The sequence below is a fragment of the Otolemur garnettii genome, unplaced genomic scaffold (assembly GCF_000181295.1).
Source record: "Otolemur garnettii isolate 467f Iridium unplaced genomic scaffold, OtoGar3 scaffold00101, whole genome shotgun sequence".
Classification (NCBI taxonomy): Eukaryota; Metazoa; Chordata; class Mammalia; order Primates; family Galagidae; genus Otolemur; species Otolemur garnettii.
Genome location: NW_003852496.1, coordinates 2,389,585 through 2,412,344, shown reverse-complemented (window position 1 = coordinate 2,412,344; position 22,760 = coordinate 2,389,585). Strand labels below are relative to the sequence as shown.

Below are 22,760 nucleotides of genomic sequence, written 5' to 3'. Positions count from 1 at the left end.
GCGTCCGAAGAGTGTGAACAGCAGGAGCACAGCTGACCGCCCTGAGCCTCAGTCTCTGCGTCCGAAGAGTGTGAACAGCAGGAGCACAGCTGACCACCCTGAGCCTCAGTCTCTGCGTCCGAAGAGTGTGAACAGCAGGAGCACCTACTTTACAGGGCTTTCGTAAGGCCTAAGTGAGTATTTAGGACAGTGCTTGGCACAAAGCAAGAACTAAGCAATGTTAACTATTTCTATTTTCATACTAAAATCACTGCCACCCACTGGGTATCTACCCAGTACCACTCATTCAGCATATACTACCACTATGTCCTGAGCACTCACTATACCCCAGGCCCTGCTCCAGGTGCCAGGCCCACTGCAGGAGTTATGTGTGCAAAGGGGACAGACTTACCACCAATGCATGAATGAAGGAGAGAGTTCTGGATGGTGCTGGGTACTGTGAAGGAAAAGCAATGAAGACAGAGAGCAATGGCACTGGGGTGGCACTCTCGGATGGCATGGCAGGGGGCTGAACCCTCAGAGACACAGATCCAAGGGGGGAGTGTAAGACGGGGCTTCACTCAGGACTTTGAGTGGGCAGAAGGAGGCCAGGGAGTCCTGTGTAAACCTCACCCCCTCCAACCAAGGCAGCCTGCCCTCTCTGCCCCACTGTGGACCCTTCTATGGAAAAATGAGCTGGATCTGATCTCTCTCCTGCACATGGCTGGGGAGGGGTGGGGAAACAGGAGGGAGACAAACAGAGTGTTTTTCTTCTCCCTCCCCTCTTTCCCAGGTTCATCTTAGTGCAGCTCTGAGACACACAGGGAGAAAGGGCAAGAGTTGAGAGTGACAGGGCTTGATGAGTGCAGAGCGCAAGCTGCCTTGGGCAAGGGTGGGGGAGGGGACTCCTTTTGCCAAAACAATATTTAATTTTTTTTAAAGGCAGCTACAAAGCCATGATTAAGCTCAGAGCCCTAAAACAAGCCCATAAAATCGAAAAATATTTATCTGGAAGGGTGGCAAGTCCAATAAAAGTTTTATGAATGTTTTACAACTGCCCTGTCAGGAAGCTGGCCTCTCGCTCACCTCCCTCCTGTCAAAGCCACACCACACACACAAATGCACATGCACACGTGTGCGGTCACATCCAGTCACAAGCACACACCTGTAGTCAGCCCCATGTAGCTCCTCTGGGTCTCGTGTCCATGAGCTGGCTGGTACCCCACTTTCCCAAGAGAGTTACCTCAAGGTCCAGGAGTTTGAAGGAAGAAATTGCTGAGGCCTCAGATTTCTTTCCTCTGGTAGCCCAGAAGGGCTTAGCAAGAGGCCACAGGCGGCCCAAGCTTTACAAACAACCCCTGTGTGGGTGTCATGACCTCTATTCTAGACAGCAAGAAACCAAAACTCAGAAAGGTGAGGGCCTCGCCTGAGGTCACTCGGGAAGTAGCTTTACAGGGATGCCAGCTCAGGCCTGTCTCCAGTGGCTTCTCCTGTCCTGAGGCTGTGGACAAAGTCCTCACCAGGCCCAGAGAGATTCAGTCCCATTGTGTTCCTTCACTCCTCCCACTGCCCCTCGCTCCGCCCAGGCCCTAGCCACAGGCCCTCTTGTTCTATTCCTCTCCCACCTCAGGACCTGTGTGTAGACCCCACCACATACACACACCCCAATGCTCTCCGAGGCAGCTGGTGGACTCGAACTCATGCACAGGTCTCCTGGATGCTGCTTCCCAGAAGTGCTGCATGCTTCCTACGGGCCTGCCCTCTGTGGAGAGCTACCCTTCTGAAAGCATGTGCCACTTTGGGCCTGTCTGACCACCCTGCCCTGGGAGCTGCAGGACCAGGCCAGGAGCCCCAGCCTGAGCACAGGCCAGTGCACAGAGGGGAACAGTGAGTGAGTGAGCAGACCTGGGACTCCAGTGCTAGGTGGTGCAATGGGTTCCTCCAAGGCCCCCACTGGTCCTGGGACCAGGCTACTAAAGGCCAGCCCAGACATGCTTGGGCCATGTGTAACTTAGCCTGACCTGGCCTCAAAGTCCATCCTTACCTTTGGAGGAGTCATCCCACTGCCTGGGATAAGGCCTCAGGGCCCATTTCCAAACCTTTGACCTGATCATTTCTCTCAAGTGATCAGCAATCATCTCTCTCCAACAGTGATGGAGGTGACCACTCAGGGAGGCAGGGCCAGCCACAAGCCAGGCGCGGCACTCATTTTGACTCCACACCTTCCCTTGGCTGAATGAAGTCAACAGTCAGAGCCGTGAGATGACTGCTAGGGGACCCAGCACGCGGTCTATTAATGCCTAAGGATGTCTGACTCTGAGTTAGGGATGCGGAGCAGCATTGGCTACTGAAGGGCTGGTCCCAGTCTCTGGCCGGGCGGGGGGCGGGGGGGTCTCAGAGGAGCCAACTGTACCACCAGGCGCAGCCCTGCTCAGTTATGTGCTGCTCACCGCTGTGTACTGGCCCTTGGCTCAGGCCGGCTTTCCAGCTTCACTACACAGTAAGAGCCAAGTGGAGACCCAGGTGCACTCCGCTCAGGGAAGGCCAAAGAACCCCCATAAAGGCCTGGTATTTGGGGCTCATCCTAGGCCTTTAAGAAATCAGGCTGAACATAAGCTTCTGAAAAGAAAACTGATCTGAAAATCAGAGGGCTGCATCCATTAAACTGTCAAGAAAGAGCCAGTCAGATAACACAATGCTGGCAAGGGAGAGGTGTGCAAGTCAGCGCCACCACCGCGGGCCCAGCGAGGGAGAGGTGTGCAAGTCAGCGCCACCACCGCGGGCCCAGCGAGGGAGAGGTGTGCAAGTCAGCGCCACCACTGAGGGCTCAGGCGAGCCCATCTCCCAGCATCAGGCCACCCTGATTGCCAGTGCCACCAGAAGACACCTCCTTTTCTGTTCTGTGCCACAGAAACATGGAAAGGCCCCAGCGCCCTCCGTCAGGCAGCACATGCACAAACTGTGGTTCATTCGGACTGTAGGAAAACAGAGCAGTTTAACGGAGCCACCTAGAACTGCTGACTAGAGTAGAAAGTTTTAAAGAGAAAACAGTCAGTGTTCTGACAACGCCTGGTTCACTGTGAAGCCAAGTTGGAAAAACCCTCACATCAAACCATACGCACTGTCTAGGAGGCATCCTTCGTGGGGGGAGCACAGCAATGGCGCCTAAGCGCAAGGCTGCCAGCCAACGGGAGTGAATGTGACCTCTAGGGAAGATGAGGGGACGGGGCTTTGACTTTACCTGTACCTTTTACCTCTTAGAAAAAAAAGAGAGGAAAGGTGTGAAGAGAGATTTGAAGCATATGACAAAAAGCTCACATTTGTTTGATCTTGCTGGTTACACAGTTGTTTGTCTATTCTGCTCTGTATGGTCAAAGTTTTTCATAGTTAAAAAATATATATATATAATATATATATAATAATATATGTGTGTGTATATATAATGTATTTTTTTTTTAGAAAATCAAATAGTAATTTAGGAGACAGGAAAAAAGGGCAAGTAGGATACCAAGTCACCAAGGGTGCTCCTGGGCAGTCTTTGTCTGAGCATGAAATGCTAGGAGCCTCTACTTCTGCCCAGGGAGGAACACTGTCGACAGTCTCAGGCAGCTACCACAAGAACTGGCACCAAAACCTTCCCCCAAAAGCTTCTGGAGTCCAGCCAGGGTTCTGTGGTCAGGCTCTGCCTTAGGCTAAAAATCCACCCCTTCTTTCCCCTACCATGAATACCAGCCTTGGAAGCCCCTGGTCAGTCAACCAACATGGTGTGGCTAAGAGCCCAGCCAGCAGACAGTGAGAGTGGAACACTGCGGCACACACCCAGGAGCGTCAGCGCGAGGCTCATCCATAGGGGTCCCTGGACAAATGGCCTTAGTGTTGGCCAGTGCTACGATGGAGAAGCACAGGTGTGTGAGGACAGCTGTGGGGCTTAACCTCACGTAGGGCCATGGAGGGTTCCTAGAGGAAGCTGCATGACCCTCAGAAGATACTTCTTCTTGGGAAGCCCTTGCTTTCCCTCTTATTTGTATACTTCCCTCTAAATTGGACCCAAGTTATAGACCTCTGATTACTGCCGGGGCAGACTCCCCCAGGCCAACGCTGCCTGGGGAAAGGGGCCTCAGAGACCTGATGGCCACAGTGAGAAGCCCTGGCAGCGCCTCGTGGGATGACACAGAGCTATGCCCAGGCTGAGGCCGGCCGGCAGATGGTTTCTGTCCACTGCACTGTGTTTATGTTAATTGCAGATATTTTTAACATATTGTGTTACTCCATCCATCTTTGTGAACGGTCTGTCTTGTAAAATTCTTTTAATTATGTTGTTTTTTTCTGGCCTATCTTCATCATCTACAATTATTTATAATATCATTGTCTTTGTTTCAAGCGCTGGATATAAACATTGTTGTAACAGTTCTTCGATGGGGTTCATATAATTTTTACAATTGCTTTGAAATGCTTCAATGGCCAAAGGGGGAGGAGGCTGGCTATTGGTTTGGGGAAAAGAGACCCCAAAGTGTTCTCTGCTCTTGGTCTTGGTCAGGGAACTCCTCCATCAGGATGGCCTCCAAGAGAGACTGGCAAGTCTCCCATTGGGTGGGGGGCTGGTAGCTGAAAGCAGGATTAGGTTTCAGAGCTGCTGTCCCCACAGACATCAGGGCAAGATCCTCAAAGGGCACTGTGGGGGTAAGAAGCCTGGGAGAAAGATGAATGGTTTGTTTTCATTTTTACAGGGATTTTCTCAAACCTCAACTTTCACCCTTCACCTCTCCTCAACTCTCTCTTCTTCCAATCAAGTTGTTTTCCAGTTTCTCTGGCCAACCAGTGGGCATATGGGACATAACCCAGTGGAACGCCTGTGACTGCCCTTACCTGAGGCTGTATATAGGGTGTCCATGCTGCCCCTGACAAGGCCAGCTGCAGGCTTCCCCGTGGGACTGGATGGGATAAGCTATCTGGGAACAACCAGCAACTTGGAGAAGTCAGCTGCCTGAGTCAGGCCAGCCAACCTGGGGGAGTCAGGCACAGAGAGAGGCCTGCACGAGCCTTGTGCCCTCACACAGACTTTCCCATATCACTAAACTGTCAAGGACTCTGATGGGTAGTCTAGCAGGACCCCTGGATTCCTAGTTTTGTCATCCACAAATACCCCTTGATCCTGGCTTTCTGTCCCCCTACGCTCTACGGAGGGGGAGCCCTGGGCAGCCTCTCCCCCTCTGAGGTGTGCCAGGCCCTAGGGGTGTACTGTGTATAGACCCAGCATGGGCCCTCAGGGGATCACAGGCTGCCCTTGAATCTATTGAGAGCACCGGGTAACTCCTCCTTTAAGGCTCCAAGATGGCTCTCCCTCCACAATCCTGGCCATTTGGGGATGGATGGAGCTGTCTACCTGTCACAGGCCCTGGGTCTGGCCTCTGGGTTCAGGATGTGGCACAGGGCTGGGCACAAAGAACCTCTGGATCAGAGATACAGGTGCTGTGTAGGACAAAGAGCTATCTTGGTAAAAGTCTCCTGAGCACACAGGGCTATGGGTGATGAGTTTATACTACAGAGAGCTGCAGGTCAGAATCCAAGAGGGACTCCAGGGCCCAGAGCAAGAGCTCCATGTGGGTCATCCTGGCAGAAGAAGATGCCGGGCTGTGAACTGGACCGTCATCTCCACTTACCTTCTTTTTTTCCAAGTCTCTTTAAAGAAACTTGGATATGGCAAAATGGGTGACTTTACTAGTCATTAAAGAAATGCAAATAAAAACACCAAGATGTCATTTGCCAAGTATCAAATTAGCAGGGATAAACATCATGGGGTGGCCTGTGCAGATGAGGTGGTAGGAAAACACACTCTCACCTGGTGCTGGCAGAAGTAAGTGATGCAGTCTTTGACTCTCAGGGAATCTCAAGAATCTTTTAAACATCTGTGCTACTGAATTGTTAAAAATTAGAACAATTCAACTTCTGAGGATCCAGCTGAAGAAAATATCCTACATATTAAAGCAGTGATTTATACACAAAGATGTCCCCAGAAATGTCATTTATTATAGAGAGAGGCTGGAAACACCTGCACGTACACAAACACCCACGTCACTGTGGCATGGCCTTAGCTCGGAGGATAACCATTAGACTGCTGTTCAAAACGACAGCGCATGCCGATGACAGCAGCTTGCTGTGCTTCTCTGAGTGTAGCATCGTGCTGAGTGTGGCACGTGTACCTTGGACCTGGGGGCACCCCACCCAGGGCACATCCATTATCCAGTTTACAGGTGAGGAAACAAAGGCTCAGAGAGGCCCAGTTAGTTGCCTGCCTGGTTGTACACCGGGTAAGTAATGGTGCCAGGATTTGGACTGAGCTCTGCCCGCGGCTGGAGCTCATGCTCTTAATCACTCCATGGTTCAACTTCCCTAGAAGACTACAGACTAAACCAGTAAGAGAAAAAAAAAGGCTTGTATCATATTAATTGGAAAGAACCAGAACACAAAATTGTATATACCATACAATCCCAACTATATAAAAAGAAGCTTCTGAAGATAAAAGATAGAAGGAACTAAATAAAAATGGGGACTGTACCCCTCGTGGGACAGGAAGAAAACAGTGGTTGTTTTGGGGCCTGAGGCCTTCTTCCCCAAAGTGACAGAGGGCCATTAGCCCATAGGGTGCAGGTCCTCCAAACCCTTGAGCACAGAACAGTAACATATTCCTGTCCCAGGTTCTAATGGAAAACTGGGACAGGAATTCTGTTCTGTTTTCCAAAGATCATGAAATACTGTTGACTCTGCTGAGGCCTCTGAGGCCCTGTTAGGCCCCTGGCAAATTCTAACACCCCTACTGAGAGGTCAGAGGGAATACTTTTTCCACCTTACAATTCAGTGTGCTGGGGATGCTGAGAATAAATGACATTATATTTGCAACTGTGATTGGGGACAGGGACACTTTTCAATAGCTGAAAGGACATAGGCTCTTCAAATTCCATAATGCAGGCAAATAATAAAACGAACCTTACTTAAGGTCTGCAGGCCGCTACATGGGAGCCTGGGGACACTGGGAGACTTGGCTGGGGCCCTCAGCTTCTAGGGGCCCAGAGGACTCACGGGAAAAAGCCCTCAGGATGAAGAGGGGTCCTACAGAGGGCAGCTCCAGTGGTAAGGACAGCCCAGGCGTAGTCACTGGGTATGCCTCCTTGTAGAATACCTGCCTTTTCCGCCTATTTCTTGTGACAGCTCTTGGTTTTCCTTGGAGAACAGGAGTTGCAACAGGGTGCATCCTTGGTGCCAACAGAGGCACATGACCTGGGCTGGCCAATGGGCCTGCACTGATTTGGAGATGGACATGGGACTCTAGCACTCTGGTGGGGCTTTTACAGCTGGAAGACCACCCATGGGGGAGCCTGCCTGGGGACAGAAACCTGGAGGAGGGCAGGGCTGAGGCTGAGGCTGAGCCATGTCTCAAACATAGCACTACCTCTGAGCTTTCTCAAACACACACGGCATCTGAGGTGAGGCTCTGTCACCGGCACCCGAGACTTCAACTACTCCATTTCTCAGTATAGAGTACTACCTGGAGCAGGGGAGCTCCTGCAGATGTCAGGGTCTGACTCTCTCACTCATGCAACAGTGGGCAATAGGACATGTGGGCATGTGTGGGAGCTGCTCCCAGCTCAGTCGTGTAGTGAGGTGGACGCTCTGGGACTCAGAGCTCCCTGTGGAGGCAAGGGAGAGGCTGTCATGGCACTGAAGGGGGCAGGCAGGAATGAAAGACGATGGATGGGGACTTGCTCAGCTTGAGAAAGGCAGGGAGCTTTCTTGGAGCTCCCTGAGCTGAGCCCAGAGCACTGAGCGCAAACAGCAGAATGAGGGAAAGCTGCTGCGGGCAGACATGGAGTCTGCGCCCCAAAGGGGCACAAGGAGGGGGACGCAGAGAAGGCTGGCAGTAGGCCGAAGGCAAAGGGTGTTGAATGAGGGCACTGTTGTGGCTGTCTTCGGGATGGATCTGAGCTTGTGCTGAGGATGGCCTGCAGCCAAGGGGCTTGTAAGCAGGGATTACAGCAGCCACAAGAAGTTAAGTGGTTACCAGGCAGGCGCTTAAGATGTCACATGAAGAGGTAAGGCCTTTACCAGTCCCCAAACAGACACGAATACTAGCCCCCAGTCCGTAGCTTGTGCCTTATCCACCACTGGTTTCTGCAGCCCTACCGAGAGGAAGGAAAAGACACCTAGACTTAGGTGCATATAAGACTAGGCACCTTATGTACATTTTCTCACTTACCCATTATGGCCCAGAGGGTTCTCCTTTTCTATATAAGAAAAGTGAGGTGCAGAGCATTTCTTTAACCACCCCAAAGGCTGGATGAAGGCCAAGTGGGACACACAGACAACAAGCGACCCTCAGAGGCAGAGCGCAGAGCATGGTGCTGGTGCCAGTACCAAGTGGCTTGGGTTTAAATCTCAGCTCTGGGTTCAACAACTTTAGGCATTGGGCACATTCCTCTATCTCTCTGTATGGATGATTCCTCATTTGTAAAGTGGGAATTTTAATAATTATAATCAACGTAGTAGCCTCCTTCAGGTTTGTTGTGAAGATTAAATGATATCATTGTACATATATGACATGCTTAGAAAAGCACACGGCACATAGCAGTAACTACATAATTGTTTTTCGTGCTTATTTATAAAAATTTCTAACTCTAATCACTGAGTCATAAGCACTGAAGAAACTCTTTACACGTCTTGGTCAAACTCCTGTCATTATCTTAGTTTACTGAGCCCTCTGGCACCAGGAACTGGAATGAGGTCCCTGATAGAAGGCTCACTGCGTTTCCCCCTCACCTGCTGACGTGAACTAAAGGAGCCTGCACGAGAATGAGGAAGGGTGTGTGGGCTGAGTGCTCCACAATCAAGGCCGAGGATGAGGAAAGCTCACACTGACTTTGAATGTTAGCTGTGATCGTGAGAAGGGGGGAAATGTACGCACCCAACAAAGACGTGAGATTGGTGCATTTCCACAGTGCAACAAACACAAGCCCTGGAAGTGAGGGGTAATGTGAAAACGCCCTTGACAAAGCTCTAAGGAAGGCGGCAGTGGGACCTGGCTGCTCAGCACGTGCTGCACTGGGAGAGCCATGCCAAGGACACCGAGGCACTGGGCACCAACAACACGTCTGTAGGCACTGCACCCCAAAGGCAGGCACATCACTGCTCTCTCAGGGGCTTGAGGAAGATGTTGGTACTGCCCTCTTGCCCTGCAGAGAGGGGACTGCTGGGAGGTGCAGTGTCTCACTCCCAGCCTCACAGCTTATGAAGCAGGTGGGGAGTCAACCCTCAGACGGTGAGTGCTTCTCACACACAGCTAGTGACACATGGAAAGTACTGGGAGGAAATGGAACCAAAAGTCACCTGGGGGTGAGGAAACTGTGTGAGACATCATTTCATGATGGGAATTGGTTTAAGATATACTCACAAAACCTACATCTTTCTGGCTGCCCCATCCTTAGACGAGAGCCCTGCCAGGAAGGCCAGGGTACAGGCTAGAGCCTGTGTCCATGTGAAGGCCGTGCCGTGGGCAGTAGAGCTCCCTGGACATGCAGGCGGCCACCCTGACCTGTGAGTCCTAAATGAGTGGCACATCACGGTAGCCTTGCTAGGGAGTAACTCACTGGAACTGGGGGTCCTCGGCTCATTACCAGGCAGCAGCACACTCAAGGCTGGCAGGGTCCTGTGGCGGGTCCTACGTGGGCCACGATGGCTCCGAGTCACCCACAGCTCACCAAGTAACACTAAACTCAGGCGGCTGCACAGTCAAATGGGAAGGTCTGGGGGAGCGAGGGCTGGTTCCCTCACTGGCTGCCTGCTCCTGCCTCCTGGAATTCCACACTTTGGTTCTCTTCCAGCAGACAAAACCTGGGATCTGCAGTGGGACACCCTCGGGTCTGAATCCCAGCTCCACCCCCCTATCCTCCAGCTGTGCAACCTCGTACAGGTCACTGCACTGCTCAGATCGTGGAGCATTCTGACGTCTGTACCACGGAGATCAAGTGAGACCTGCTAAGGAGGGCTAGCCCTGGGATTGGTCTGTACGTGGCTCCTATGGGACAATCACCACTGTCACTGTTACTATGACCCCTCTGCTGCCTCCTCAGGCACCACTGACAGGAAGGAACCCAAGGAAAGAGTTTCATGGGTGGGAATTAGTTTAAGATATACTCACATCTAGATCTTTCTGGCTGCCCCACCCTAAGGATGGAATCTCCTTTTATGGAGCTAACGTGTGCAGTGGCAGTGGGGAGAGCCAGTGTCACAAGACACCGTTCTGAGCGTTGCGTGTGGACAACCCAGGATGGGCTGCCGTATAATGTGGTCTCCAAAGTTAGAATATCATTTGACTGGCTCGGCGCCTATAGCTCAACCGGCTAAGGCGCCAGCCACGTACACCTAAGGTGGCAGGTTCGAATCCCCAGCCCGGGCCCGCCAAACAACAATGACGGCTGCAACCAAAAAATAGCCGGGTGTTGTGGCGGGCGCCTGTGGTCCCAGCTACTTGGGAGGCGGAGGCAGGAGACTCGCTTGAGCCCAGGAGTTGGAGGTCGCTGTGAGCTATAATGCCACGGCACTCTATCCAGGGGGGACAGCTTGAGGCTCTGTCTCAAAAAAAAAAAAAAAAAAAAGAATATCATTTGACTATCAGACCTCAGGCAAGAGCCTTAACCCACTAAGCAGTGCCTACTAAGCAGTGCCTACTTCAGAGGATTGCTGCAGGAACGAAAGATGTCACCCCTGTGCTGAGTCTCAGACTGAGTCTGCCGCACACAGGATGGGGCCGGATGGGCAGCAGCAGAGCAGGTGTGCCACACTGTCTCCTCCTGTCCCATGCCTTTTCACTCCCACCTTCTGGGACGGCTGGGAGGGAGTCCTCTTGGCTAACCACACCCCCTCCTTAATAACAATAATTACCAGGCTCTGTTGAGTCTGTGTTAAGAGGTGAGCCCAGGATATGGGAGAATTCAGTAGAGGAGATTCCTGCTCCTAGAACATGTCCTTGGAGCCTTCACAGGTGTCAGCCCCTTGACCAGCTGTCCTAGAAGTCCAGGGCATGGAGGTTAAGACGCAGGTCTGGCACGACCGTCTGTGACGGGACGTGAAGCTGCCTTCTGATTTCTGGTACTTTCTCTTGGGTATTTAAGATGGCTGATTGCTACATTAAGGCTTTCTGGAGAGACAGGACTTTGCCAATCACGAAAGTGCTGCTTACCACTGCCTAACATTTAAAACAAATAATCCATTTATTCTGATGACTTTATTCAGGTAAGATAATCCATATACAAAAATAAATTTTCCCTGAAACTACAAAACGGCAAAAATGAGAAAGATTTAGAGATTTCTAAACAAAGAGAAATATTTTTAAAGAAAAGTTGCATTGTGTTTGTAAGAACCCAGGAAAGGGTGCTGGCTCTTGGTACATGCTAGGCTAGGCTGGAACATCCCTCCGCTCAAGGCTGTTGGCCCCTATCTCAGGGCACGCAGAGGCCTCAGGGATGAATGAAGCATAGTACTGCCCCCGAGGGACCCCCACTGCCCTGGCCCGACTCTGGGGCATGCCTGGGCCCTCCCTTATTCTGTACTCCAAAGGTGCTGGGGTGCATCCTGCCCCCCTGCCCTCCTCTCCATGTGCCCACTGTGCAGCCTTGGGGATTGGTCTCACGCCCTCCAACCAGCTGCCAGAGAACACTCCCTGCTCACCAGCACTTCTACCATCTACTTGGAAGAGAGTCTCTCAGCTGGGGGGGGGGACCTTTGTTCTTCAGGGTATTTGACAATGTCTAGAGTTTCAGGACTCAGGGGCAGGGATGCTTTTGGCACCTGGGGATGAGCGGCCAGGGATGCTCATAAACACAGGGAAGCCCCAGCACAGAGAAAGCCAGTCCCAGTGTCAGCAGCGCTAACTAGAGAAACCTGGTCTAGACACAGGCTAGACACCAAGTGTGCAGTTCAGGCCTTTGGAGAGTAAGTCCAGCCCATTCAGACAGGCCTCAGGGCTGGCACTGAAGGCAAACAGCAAGGAGGAGCCCCAGGGCCTCAACTCTCGCTGATCCCTGTAAAACTTTGGAGAGTGGGGAGGGAGCAGGAAGAGTTCCATTGCTTTAAAAAACTGTTCCAAAACCACCATTTTAAACACACCAAACTAAATGAGTTAATAACAAAAACACCTAGAACCATGTCCTACACATTAGAATAAGCAATGATAGTTCCTATTATTACTCAATATTCCAGAATATGCCATTCTTTGCAGCCTCTGTGCCTTAGCATACTCTGTTCCCTCTGTCTTGAATGCCTTTCTCTCCTTTCACTACCTGGGGAAACCTACTCACCTTCAAGACCAGCTCAGGTCTCACTGCATCTGTAACACTTCCCACCGGCACTCTGGAAGGGGGCAGTCACTTCACTCTCCCCATGACCCAGGAGGGCCCCCCCCCCCACAGTGCTTATTAGCTTCATGGTCATCTGCACCCGAATGGTGCTGCCTGGGGAGAAGCCTGAAGCCAGTCATCCATCCTGTTCAGGTCTGATGCCAGCCACAGGGAGAGAGCCACAGCTGAAGAAGCAAAGCTAGGATGTGGGGGATGAGTGGAACAAGAGATGGCTCTGCGGGGAGGAGCAGCACCTCCTTTCGTAGGCTTTGGCTTAGTCTGTAGAGCTAGGGAGAAGGGGCAGAATGCCCTATGCCAGGTCCCACTGCGCCAGCTCCGCCTCACTGCTGCCAGACCAGGTCTTAGCCTTGACTTCCAAATGGATCTGCTGGTCCCGGGGACCACAGAGGCATCCTGTGTGGAGCACAGATGTGGCTACGAAGCCACCAGTGACCACGGGGCCCCTGCACTTCCTCCACACAGCTGCCTTGGGCCATGGGCTCTGTCTTCATCTTCTCATCTGATCTCCTAACAGTCACCTTCACAGTGACATACCTAGCACTGCCCACGATGGGGCAGACTGCTGTCACGTGCATCTGAGGGTGCACTCAGAGGGACACAAGATCACCTGTGCAGGATCCCATCCAGAGACGCCCGTGAGCCCAGTCATGGAGGAACATCAGATAGATCCACAGAGCAGGCTGGAAGGCACCAACCTGGGTGCCTCGGAAACCTGTGTCAGGAAACCGAGGAGGGCTAAATGCAGTTGCTGCCCTGTGCTCAATCCTGACCCAGGGAAAAACATCCTGCAGGCACGACTGGAACAACCAGGGGACCCTGAAAGTGGACCATGTTCTAGAAAAGTTCCCCCTGACGATGGCGTGGTTCCTGAGGAAAGCGTCCTTGTTCTTAGGAATGCACACTGAGCACGCAGGCAGTAACTGTGGTACCACAGCACACGTTCGGGAGGCTCCCTGTGCACGCCCAAAGCAAATGTGACACCATGGTAACAACCATTAAAGCCACGTGAACGTGAGCGCTCAATGAACTATACTTTTAACTTTTCTCCATGTCTGAAGTTATTTAAAAAATCAGGAGAGAAAACTCTTTAAAATAGCCTATTTCACAGATGAGGAAGCTGGGACTCAGAAAGGTTAATTCTAGGCAGGATTCTGACTTAGGTCTTACTGATTCCAAAGCTCTGGTTCATTAAAGGTGCCCTGCTTCCACCATCCCCGAGCAGTGGGAAGCGCCCAGTGTGCACAAGTCCCAGCCCTGCCAACGTCACTCAGTCAAGTCATTTTGGTCCTGGCAGGCACTGGCTAACAGCTAGTGAAATCTCAAGGACATGTTATTGTGGTTGCCCAAGGAACTGCTGAAACAGAGCCTGTAACTGTAACTGGTGGATGGAGAGACACATTTTAATTTTTTGGTGGGGGGGACAGTCTCGCTTTGTTGCCCCCAGTACAGTGCCATGGAGTCACAGCTCCCAGCAACCTCAAACTCTTGGGCTCAAGCAATTCTCTTGCCTCAGCCTCCCGAGTAGTTGGGACCAGAGGCACCTGCCACAATGCCTGGCTATTTTTAGAGACAAGGTCTTGCTCTGGCTCAGGTGATCTGCCTGCCTCGGCCTCCCAGAGTGCTAGGATTATAGGTGTGAGCTACTGCGCCCTGCTCACACAGAACACATTTTAAATGAAAAGAAAATCACTTTCATTTCAAACTCCAGAGGAACACACAACCTAAAGGCCCATTGTCTGAGGGCCTATTTATGGGAACACAACAATACCCAAAGCTTCTGGGCTCGTTGTGTCCCCTCTCTTTGGCGCCAAGACCAGTTTTTACTTTTTCTCTTTGCTAGGTTTCCAGAAGCCTCTCAGCTGAACAGTGTCAGAGACAATTCCACTTCCACTCAGGTGCTCCAGGGTCTGTGGGCTGCTCTCCAGCTCCTCAGAGCAACAGGTGCCCTGTAGGGAAGTTAGACACTGGTCTCCTAAAGGCTGCAGAAGGAGGAAGAGCCAGCACTTCAAGGACCTGGCACCCACAGAGGGGCCACACATAGCAGCCCAAGTTTGAGAACTGGGAGGTTTCATGTAAAAATTCAGATTTATAGTCCTTCTTGAGTTACTGGAAGAGTTGATGCCACTATGGCTGTGCTACAGCCCAGTAACACTGGCATGGAGTTGGGAGTGACTGTCCTTTCTGATAGGTGTGGGCTATAGCCCCCCTGGCCCCACGGGAGGGCCTGAGTCTTTAGCACCACTCCAGCACATGTCAGGCGTCTCAGGTAGCAGGAAGACTGGGACGGGGACATTACCTTACCTCCCAGGCACTGTAATGCCCTAGGCATCCTTGTGCTTATTTAACCCTCACAGCCTCGAGACTGGGTTATTGCCCCATTTTACTAGATGAAACCAAGAGCTCCAAAGGCATTGAGCTGACACCAATCCCCTTCAGAAGGACCTCAGGATGGTGAGAGTGACTGGGACCTCAGGATGGTGAGAGCGACTGGGACTGGCAGGGCTCTCAGCTGAGCTACCACAGCCAGGGAGCGGTTTTAACATGGGCAGTGTCACTGTTACTGGTGTTTAAACTCCATGTTTCTCAAAACACAGAAATCTTCATTTCTTATTTGTACGGACTGCCCTTCTGTACAGATGCAAGTATCCACCCATTGTGACCAGCTACAGGTGGAGACCTCATGTGGAGGGCCACACCCAGGGCCTGCACTGGTGTGTGCCATCCTGGCCCAGCCCAAAGGCAGCAAGCCACATTCAGGAATGAAACTTGCTCCACAGAAGCCTGGAGGCCCAGCACGCCCAGCTCGTGAAGAACCATCAGACACATATATGCAAGAGGCTGGATTTCAGCAGAGCCCTCTCTGACTCCCATCTGCTTCCAGAGCCTGCCTAAGTCTAAACCAGCTCACTTCGCTGGGGGCCTTTAAGGCAGACGCTGGTGCAGGACTACCTAGCACTCTGGATGGAATGAGGAGCCCTGACAGCAGGGTTCAGCATGGAGCTGTTTTCTTCAGAGGTCCAATGGAGCCGGGATATGGCCAGGCAAGTGAGGGCTGTGGATCCAGCCATGGTGCCTAGTCCACTTCTGAGCCTGGTTCAAGGCTCCGTCTCCTGCCCTGTGTTGAGGGAAGAGGATGTGAGTCCACGGTTCGCAGCCTACACACAGATGTGGTACTGCCACTGTCTGGCACCAGAGCCAGATTCTGTGGAGACAGAAGGTGGTTCTAACTCGCCCACGTAGACCCACGCTGGGAGGGGGATGCGAGGCGATGCCCAGGGCTGGCAGGAAGGGGCTGAGCACCACTGTTATGTCCTTTTTGCTGTCCACAGACTGACCTGTGCCTGTCCTCAAGGACACAACGAGAGCATCCCCAGGCAGTGGCAGCCCTGCCTCCAGGGTCCCGAGGCTCTTACTCACTCTCGGGTCCCAGGGAGCCTTCCAGACTCAGTCAGGACCTCATACAAGATCTCAGGGCACTGTGCACCTGCCTTGCACAGTACCTATGTAAAGATGCTCGAGAGACCTTCCAACTATCACAGACTGAATTATGTCCCCTTCATATGGTAGAGTTTTAACTCCTACCCCAGAATGGAGTATATTTGGAGTTGGGTCTTTAAAGGTGTGACTAAGCTAAACTGAGGTGGTCAGAGTGGGCTGTCATCCAGCATGCCTGGCATCTTCATAGGGGAGATTAGGACCCAGACAGTCTAAGAAGAATGGCCACATGAAGACACAGGGAGAAGGGGGCTATCTACAAGCCAAGCAGTGAGGTCTCAGAGAAACTAACCCTGTTAGCATTTTGGTTTTGGTCTGGCCTCTAGAACTGTGAGACAATAAATGCCTGTTGTTTACCCCCAGCCTGTGGTGTTCTGTTCAGTAGCCTGAGCTGGCAGATGCACCCCACAGACTGCGTGCTCTGCGAGCAGAGGGCTGTCTGGGCTGATGTGCAGTGGGGACTGAAAACATCTTGAGCAGATGGATGATCAGCTGTGAGCTCTCTATGTGAACAGTGTGCCAGGACCTACCACCACTCCCCACACCAGGAAGAACGCTTGCTACTCAGAGAGGGGTGTGGCAGAGAAAGGCTAGCCAAAGGAAGAGCAACGGGCTGAGACCAGGCCTGCCCCAGAACCCTCCTGCTTGACTCTGACCTTGAAGGCTTCCTCCTGTGTGTCCTCAGGTCAGTTGCCAGGGTCTCCTCCTCTGCAGAACTTGGAGGATGACAGCCGGGCCTCCCTGGCTGTTGGCAGCATTAAACAGTTCATCTATATGAGGCCATGCTGCCTGGGACAGGGCACAGGTCAATGGCAGTAGCTGGCTGTATCACTGTCACCCTCTCAGGGTTGGGCCTGCCTGCTGCTTCTCTATGCTGTGGGCCACCCAGGCTGATCCTGTTCCCTCTAGTCACCAGCTCATGACCAATGTCCTAGTCATCTCTTAGAACCTGTTTCTAGCCCTAGTGTCACTTGCCTATGGACATCACAGACACAGGGAAAGCTGGTCCTCAAAAATCACTACAGGGGTATGTCACCAAATCCCACACTCAAAGCCCACACAAATGGGCTGTATTTCTAGCACCTGGAGCTGCAGAGACTTTAAGCCCTGACAAATCTGCCCCATCATGAACCTGAGTCTGTCAGCCTCTGTCACCATCTGCCTCCTGGTCCCCTCCTGGGAGGGATGCCAACTTCAGGGCTGAGTAGGAGGACTGCCACCTGCCCTATGCTGTTCCCAGGAGAGACACTGGCCATGTACCCAATTGGGCAACAGGGAGCATCTAGGGGATGCATTTATGACTGGGCTTCTGTTTTCAGTAAGGAGGGGAAGATATAAGATGCTCTGCTTGTGAACAAATGCAAAGTGCCTTCCAGGGTCAATAAATCAGAGGAGTCCTGGTGGTGCTCAAAAGGTAGTGGGTTAGTCTCCCGAGCAGCAGCCTGATGGAGACACAGCATGAGGCCCTGTGATGGGACCCACCAAGCCCACCAAGCTTACATGTGAGCTGCCCACCAAGAGGAGATGCCAGGTGAGGTGCAGTACGAACAACATACAACCATACAACCTCAGCCTCCATTTAGGGAGCCCCTGCCACAGGCCAAATACAAAGGCTGTGGGCAACCTTTACAGGGACTATGCGATGTAATCCTCACACCCTCCCTGGTAACCAGGATTATTAGTCCTGTATTAAATGGGGGAAGCCAAAGCTTAGCATGAGGAATGGGCTGCCCTAGTCAGAAGGGGACCTGGGCGGCACCAGGAGACCCTTCAGCCCTGGTCTGACCTGGCCCATTCACCTTCCGAAGGCAGCAAGTGGCGCACAGGTGTGCTGCCCACAGGGTGGTGAACCCAGGGCTCTCTGTCCACAGCCAGTACTCAAGGAGCCTCTTGCTCCCCAGGATAGGCGGGTGTGCATGCTGAGGGGCTCAGCACCTGTGTGATGATGAGCGGTGGATGGGGAGGTGATGGGTACACCCTGTGTGGACTACAGGCGACTGGGAACCCCAGAGTCCGGGGAGAGGGCTGGAGGGCCCTCCAGAGCAGTGTTCTGTGCTGCTTGCTCTCCCTGGGGACTGAAAAGGCATCCCATGTTGTATAGCTGTGAGTGAGAAGCCTCTGTGTCCTCAGCGGCAGACTGGGGGTGATGTCGCTACTGTGTGGGCTGTGGACAGCTGGATCAAGTAGCAGTGGTGGCAGCTCCTCCTGTCAGCTGTGGGTCCTGGGGTCAGGTGTACCTCCAGAGAGGAGGATGCTGGCTAGTAGTACAGTATCAGCAGGAGAGGAATGAGGCTGTGAGAGACCCAGTGAGGAGGGGCACGAGAATCCACATGTGCTCTGGACTGGAGCTCAGCCCATGGAGTAGGAAGCAGGGCCACATCCTGGACACCCATGCCTTGGCCTTTCCTACCATTCTGGCTTTTCCCTGACCCTGGCTGGGGTGAGAACAGCCACTGCACATCAAACACCTGCCTCAGATCTCCACCCAGAGCTCCTTCTCTTCTCCCTCTTTCCCTGCTCAGAGAGCTACTCCCCCAGGAGGTCTGCCCTGACTCTTGCCCTTGGGATGGCCCCTTTTGTGCTGAGTGCCACCTGCGGGTCTGTGCCTCTGCCTTTCCATAGGAACATGCCCTGCAGCAGGACTCTGTTGGGATAGTCTCAGCAGCCGGGCATTGAGCCCTGAGTCACAACCTGAGCTTGCTGAGTGGAAAGGGCTGGCAAACCCTCCTTCTGAAGGAAAGGCGAATAGAGCCCCTAAGACCCTGGCGCTGGGCATCGGCACCTCAGAGGGGGTGTGCTGGACCAGTCTCTGGGAAGGCCCTGGCACCCTGAGCACAGGCTGCTTGTCCTCCACTTTCTGCTGCAGAAAAGGGAGCTGAGAGTGGCCTGCACTATCCTGGTTCCATTCCTTCGCTCAGCCCGGTCCAGTGTATTCTAAACTCCTTCATTTATTCATTTAAGCAAGTGATACATCTTATTCTGGGTCAACTCAGCCCCTTCAGCTTGTCCTTGTGACCAGGACAATATAGAGTTAGCAGGCCCTGAACCCCTGGGTGTGGACACAGAGGGAATAACTAGAGTCAGGACAGCCCAAGGATCCTCTGCAGATCCCTCAAGTGGGCAGCAGTGGCTCTGCTGACTCAGCCACTCTCCCCAGGGGCCACATGGCAGTCATCTCAGGCCTTCTGCCCAAGGGCCAGACGAGCAGAGTAACCAACAGTCCCCTCCTCCCACACTCCCTGAGGAGTGGGGCTGCGCTCTAACATCTCCCCAGCCCTCCGTGTGAGGGTGCCACTTTTCAGGGAGTCTCAGCAGGGTGGTTAAGAGCCAAGTGCTCTGGGATTGTATCCTAGCTCTGATGTGTGCTACCTATGTATCACCAGGCAAGCTGCACGGCTCACCCTGCGAGCCTCAGTCACCTCCCTTGTGGAATGGAGTGACTTGCACGCCTGCACACTCACTAGCCTCCCTTTACTTACGAGGACTCCTCCTCCCAGGTGCCAGCTTCTAATGAGCAGTAAATGGAACTTACTTGTGGGTTCTTAACTGTAAGTATAATTCTACAAATTCCTTTTTTCTTTTCTTATCTAAAGTCAATTTTGTGATTAGTAGTAATTATAAGGTTATTAAAGCTCATTAAAAGTTGATAACCCTAAATGAAAATTAGCAGAACCCAGGATCTGTATTCCAGGATTTGTGCGAGAGTTCTAGTCTCCTCACAACAAGCCCGACTCTCTGATGCACAAGTTCCTTTTGGCCTTCCAACATAATGGTCAGGACCAGCTGTTAGGACAAGGCCATTGCTGTGGCTGTCTGTGGGTTTTGTCCTTGATCATGGCTGCTCTGGCTGGTCCAAGGTAAGCGCCTGCAGATGCTCCATCCTTAGTGGGTGCCCAGTGAGGAGCAGTGAGGCACACGTGCACCAGCCTCCTAGAGCCTTCTAGTAGCTCTGAGTGCCCCTACTGCTAAAGTAGGCATATACCCCCCACTCACCCCCACCACCAGATTGGCTGCTTAGAGCACGTTGTGGGAGATGGGCCACCCACTGTGAATTTGGGCCATTTAAACAGCTTGCTACATCCTAGCAAAGTACACATGACAATGGCACTGGGCAACTTTCGATTTACAGGATATTGTTTCTTGAGATAAAATTTCATGTGTATACTGCCTTCTCTCCTTGAGTGAGTGAGAAGCGACTCAGAGCTGTCACTAACAATCCTCAGCTTCTCACCTGATTCTCCTCTAGCTATAAGTCAGTCATCAGGGTGTTCTCTTCCCTGGTGGGAACAGGAGGGGCTGGTGAAAGCTGTGGTCCCACCCTGCCATCCAGCCTGCCTCTCTGAGCAGGTTCTGGTCCCTGGGGTGCTGACACAGAGAGGTGGGTGAGAGTGGCAGAACAGAGAGCCCACCACAAGGAGCTGCAAGAGCCCTGGGCCACTGGGCAGCCCTCTTCACCCAGGCATGGGGGCTTCTCCAGTCACCACATGGGCCTTACGGCTCAGGGGCTGACAGGGAAGGGCACACTGTGGTCAAAGCCTTAGGCGCTCTGCCCTCGGACCCACCTGTGAGATGGAGATAACAAGACCCAGCTCCACTAGACAGTCCTCAAGGAGCACAAGTGATGCTGGGACACTGACATAGACGGAAACCTCATCTGTGCCTGTTACCTTCCTCTAACTATTTTCTCTCCACTAGCAAAAGTACCTGGTGCGTTCCTAACACAGCATGCAGGGCCTCCTACCCTCCCAGGCCTTTGCAAACAGCAATGTCTTTGAAGGGAACAGTTCTGAAAATGCAGAACTTTCCAACCTCAAGGACCTCCAAGACTTTCTGGGAAGGCTCCTTAGGCATCAGGGCACATCTTCCTGACATATCCTCTGATTTCCAAGGGTATGTTTGGAAAAGCAAGAGCTCCACTGTCAGGACCCTTGTCCCTGAGGCCAGAGTCTATGACTCCATAAAACAAATATTCTGTTTGCATCCTATAGCTTAGTTTTGACTTGTGAACCTGAGGACCAAATGTCCTTCCTAAAATTCAAACAGGAGTTCCAAGTCACTAGGGGCATGTTTTGTTCAGTTCAGACAGGCCTAGTTTTTAATTAGGAGGTTTTACATAAAAATTAAATTAGATAAAATGAGACCCCTGCCCTGCATTCTTATACAGCAAGAGCCAGCAGATGTGGTTAGCAGCTCTCCAGGTCACCAGAGCCCCTGCCACTCCCTGCTGCCTGGCCCCTGGCCTCTTCAGCACCTGCATGGCCCTGCTGGCCTCAGGATACAAGGCCAATAGGAGGAACTCCGAGGACTCTTCAGTTGCCTTTCCCAGCCCCAGCTGCCTGGCAGAGCCAGCAGGGAGGCCCATGAGGGCATTGGGCCCAGCCTCATCCGGGGCGGCCGCCTGCTCCTCTCACCCTGGCGCTCCCAGGCTGCAGCTAGTGACACGCTCTTTCCCTTCACCTGGCACTGGATGGCTCTGGCTTCCTGGAGATTCTTTCATAATTAAGGTACTTTAAAAAGGTTAGAAGGGAGGAATCAGAAGGGAGTAGGGGTGGAAGGGATGGAAGGTAGTGGGTGGTATGAAGGAATCTGACCATGGATATTTAATAAAAAGCTTAAAAGCCACAAACAGGAAGCAGGCAGACTAAAAAGGCAGCGCTGACCTGATGAAGGAATGTGAACTCCAGCGGACTGAGCAGCGCCATTACAGCCCTCCTCCCTCTGCTCCCACCCAGCGCCCAGCGCGGGGGGCCCCCAACAGGACTCCTCTGGGGTCTGGACTGCTCTGAGTTTGCTTTGGGCTAGAGGAAGGGAGCTGAGGAGAGGTCAGCTTGATCCTATCAACCCCTGAAGAAGGAAACAGGCAATGACCTCCTTCCCTCTGCCTAGACCAGGAGGCCCCAGACCTATTAAGGGGAAGGGTGAGTGCTGGGGGGAGGGGCTCTCTCTCTGAGAGGTCCCCAGGCTCCCTGAAGGAATCCCAGAGTCCTTCTCAGAAAGCTCACACCAGCCTGGGCAGGTGTAGCATGAGGCCCTCAGAGACTGAGGTCTGGGGCTGGTGTACCCGCTCGTGCCTCCTACATGTTCCTGGAGCCCAAAGAGGAGCACCGTGGGCCCCAGACGCTGGGGATCCAGGAGGGATCCAGTTTGGTTAAAGTGAGGACCTGGAGCCTTGAAGCAGCAGTGGTGAAGGGTGGGCAGGATATTAGAGCTGGTTCTTACAACACAGCTGGGTGACTGCCTCCCCTGGCTCTAGCCCCATCTTGATGGGGGACTTGGGCAAAGGTGAACGAGGGGAGACAGGTGCACAGAGAAGCAGGGCCTCTGTGACTTCACTGCTGAGACGGCAAATGTGGTCCCCGCGGCTGTCAGGAGAGGGCACAGAGGCTCCCCAACCTACTGAGTGACCAGGTAGCTGGGCTCCTGTTCCCGGCAAAGCCAGGCCCCATCCTATCTTTAGGTTTCACCCCAGAAGCCAGGGACCAGCATCACACTGCTCCCCTGAACCAAGATTCCCCTGGCCGTCTACCTTCCCAGAATGAACCCCGAATTCTGGAGCTATGCAGAGGGCAGCTGCGTGTCAACGTGAAATAGGGGTGGGCAATGGACACGCCCTGTAATAATTTGTCAACTTCACTGTATGTTTGAGGATTTTCCTAATACAAGCTTGGGGGACAAAAGCCAGTGGGAGCTAGGCGTGGTGGTGTGTGCTGCAGTCCTAGCTATCTGGGAGGCTGAGAGGGGACATCACTTAAGAGCAGGACTTATAGGCTAGCCTAGGCAACACAGCAAGACCCTTGTCTCTTTAAAAACAAAAAACCAGATAGTAGATCACAGAACATTCATAAGGACACAACCCTAGTCCCTCCCACATCCCCATTC

The 22,760-nt window shown here is 52.7% G+C and overlaps 1 protein-coding gene across 1 annotated transcript in view; it reads right to left on the bottom strand.

The window, feature by feature from the left end:
* Nucleotides 1-22,760, bottom strand: part of EEFSEC (eukaryotic elongation factor, selenocysteine-tRNA specific) — a 280,597-nt gene that overhangs the window by 22,358 nt on the left and 235,479 nt on the right. The gene's annotated exons all lie outside the window — the stretch shown is intronic.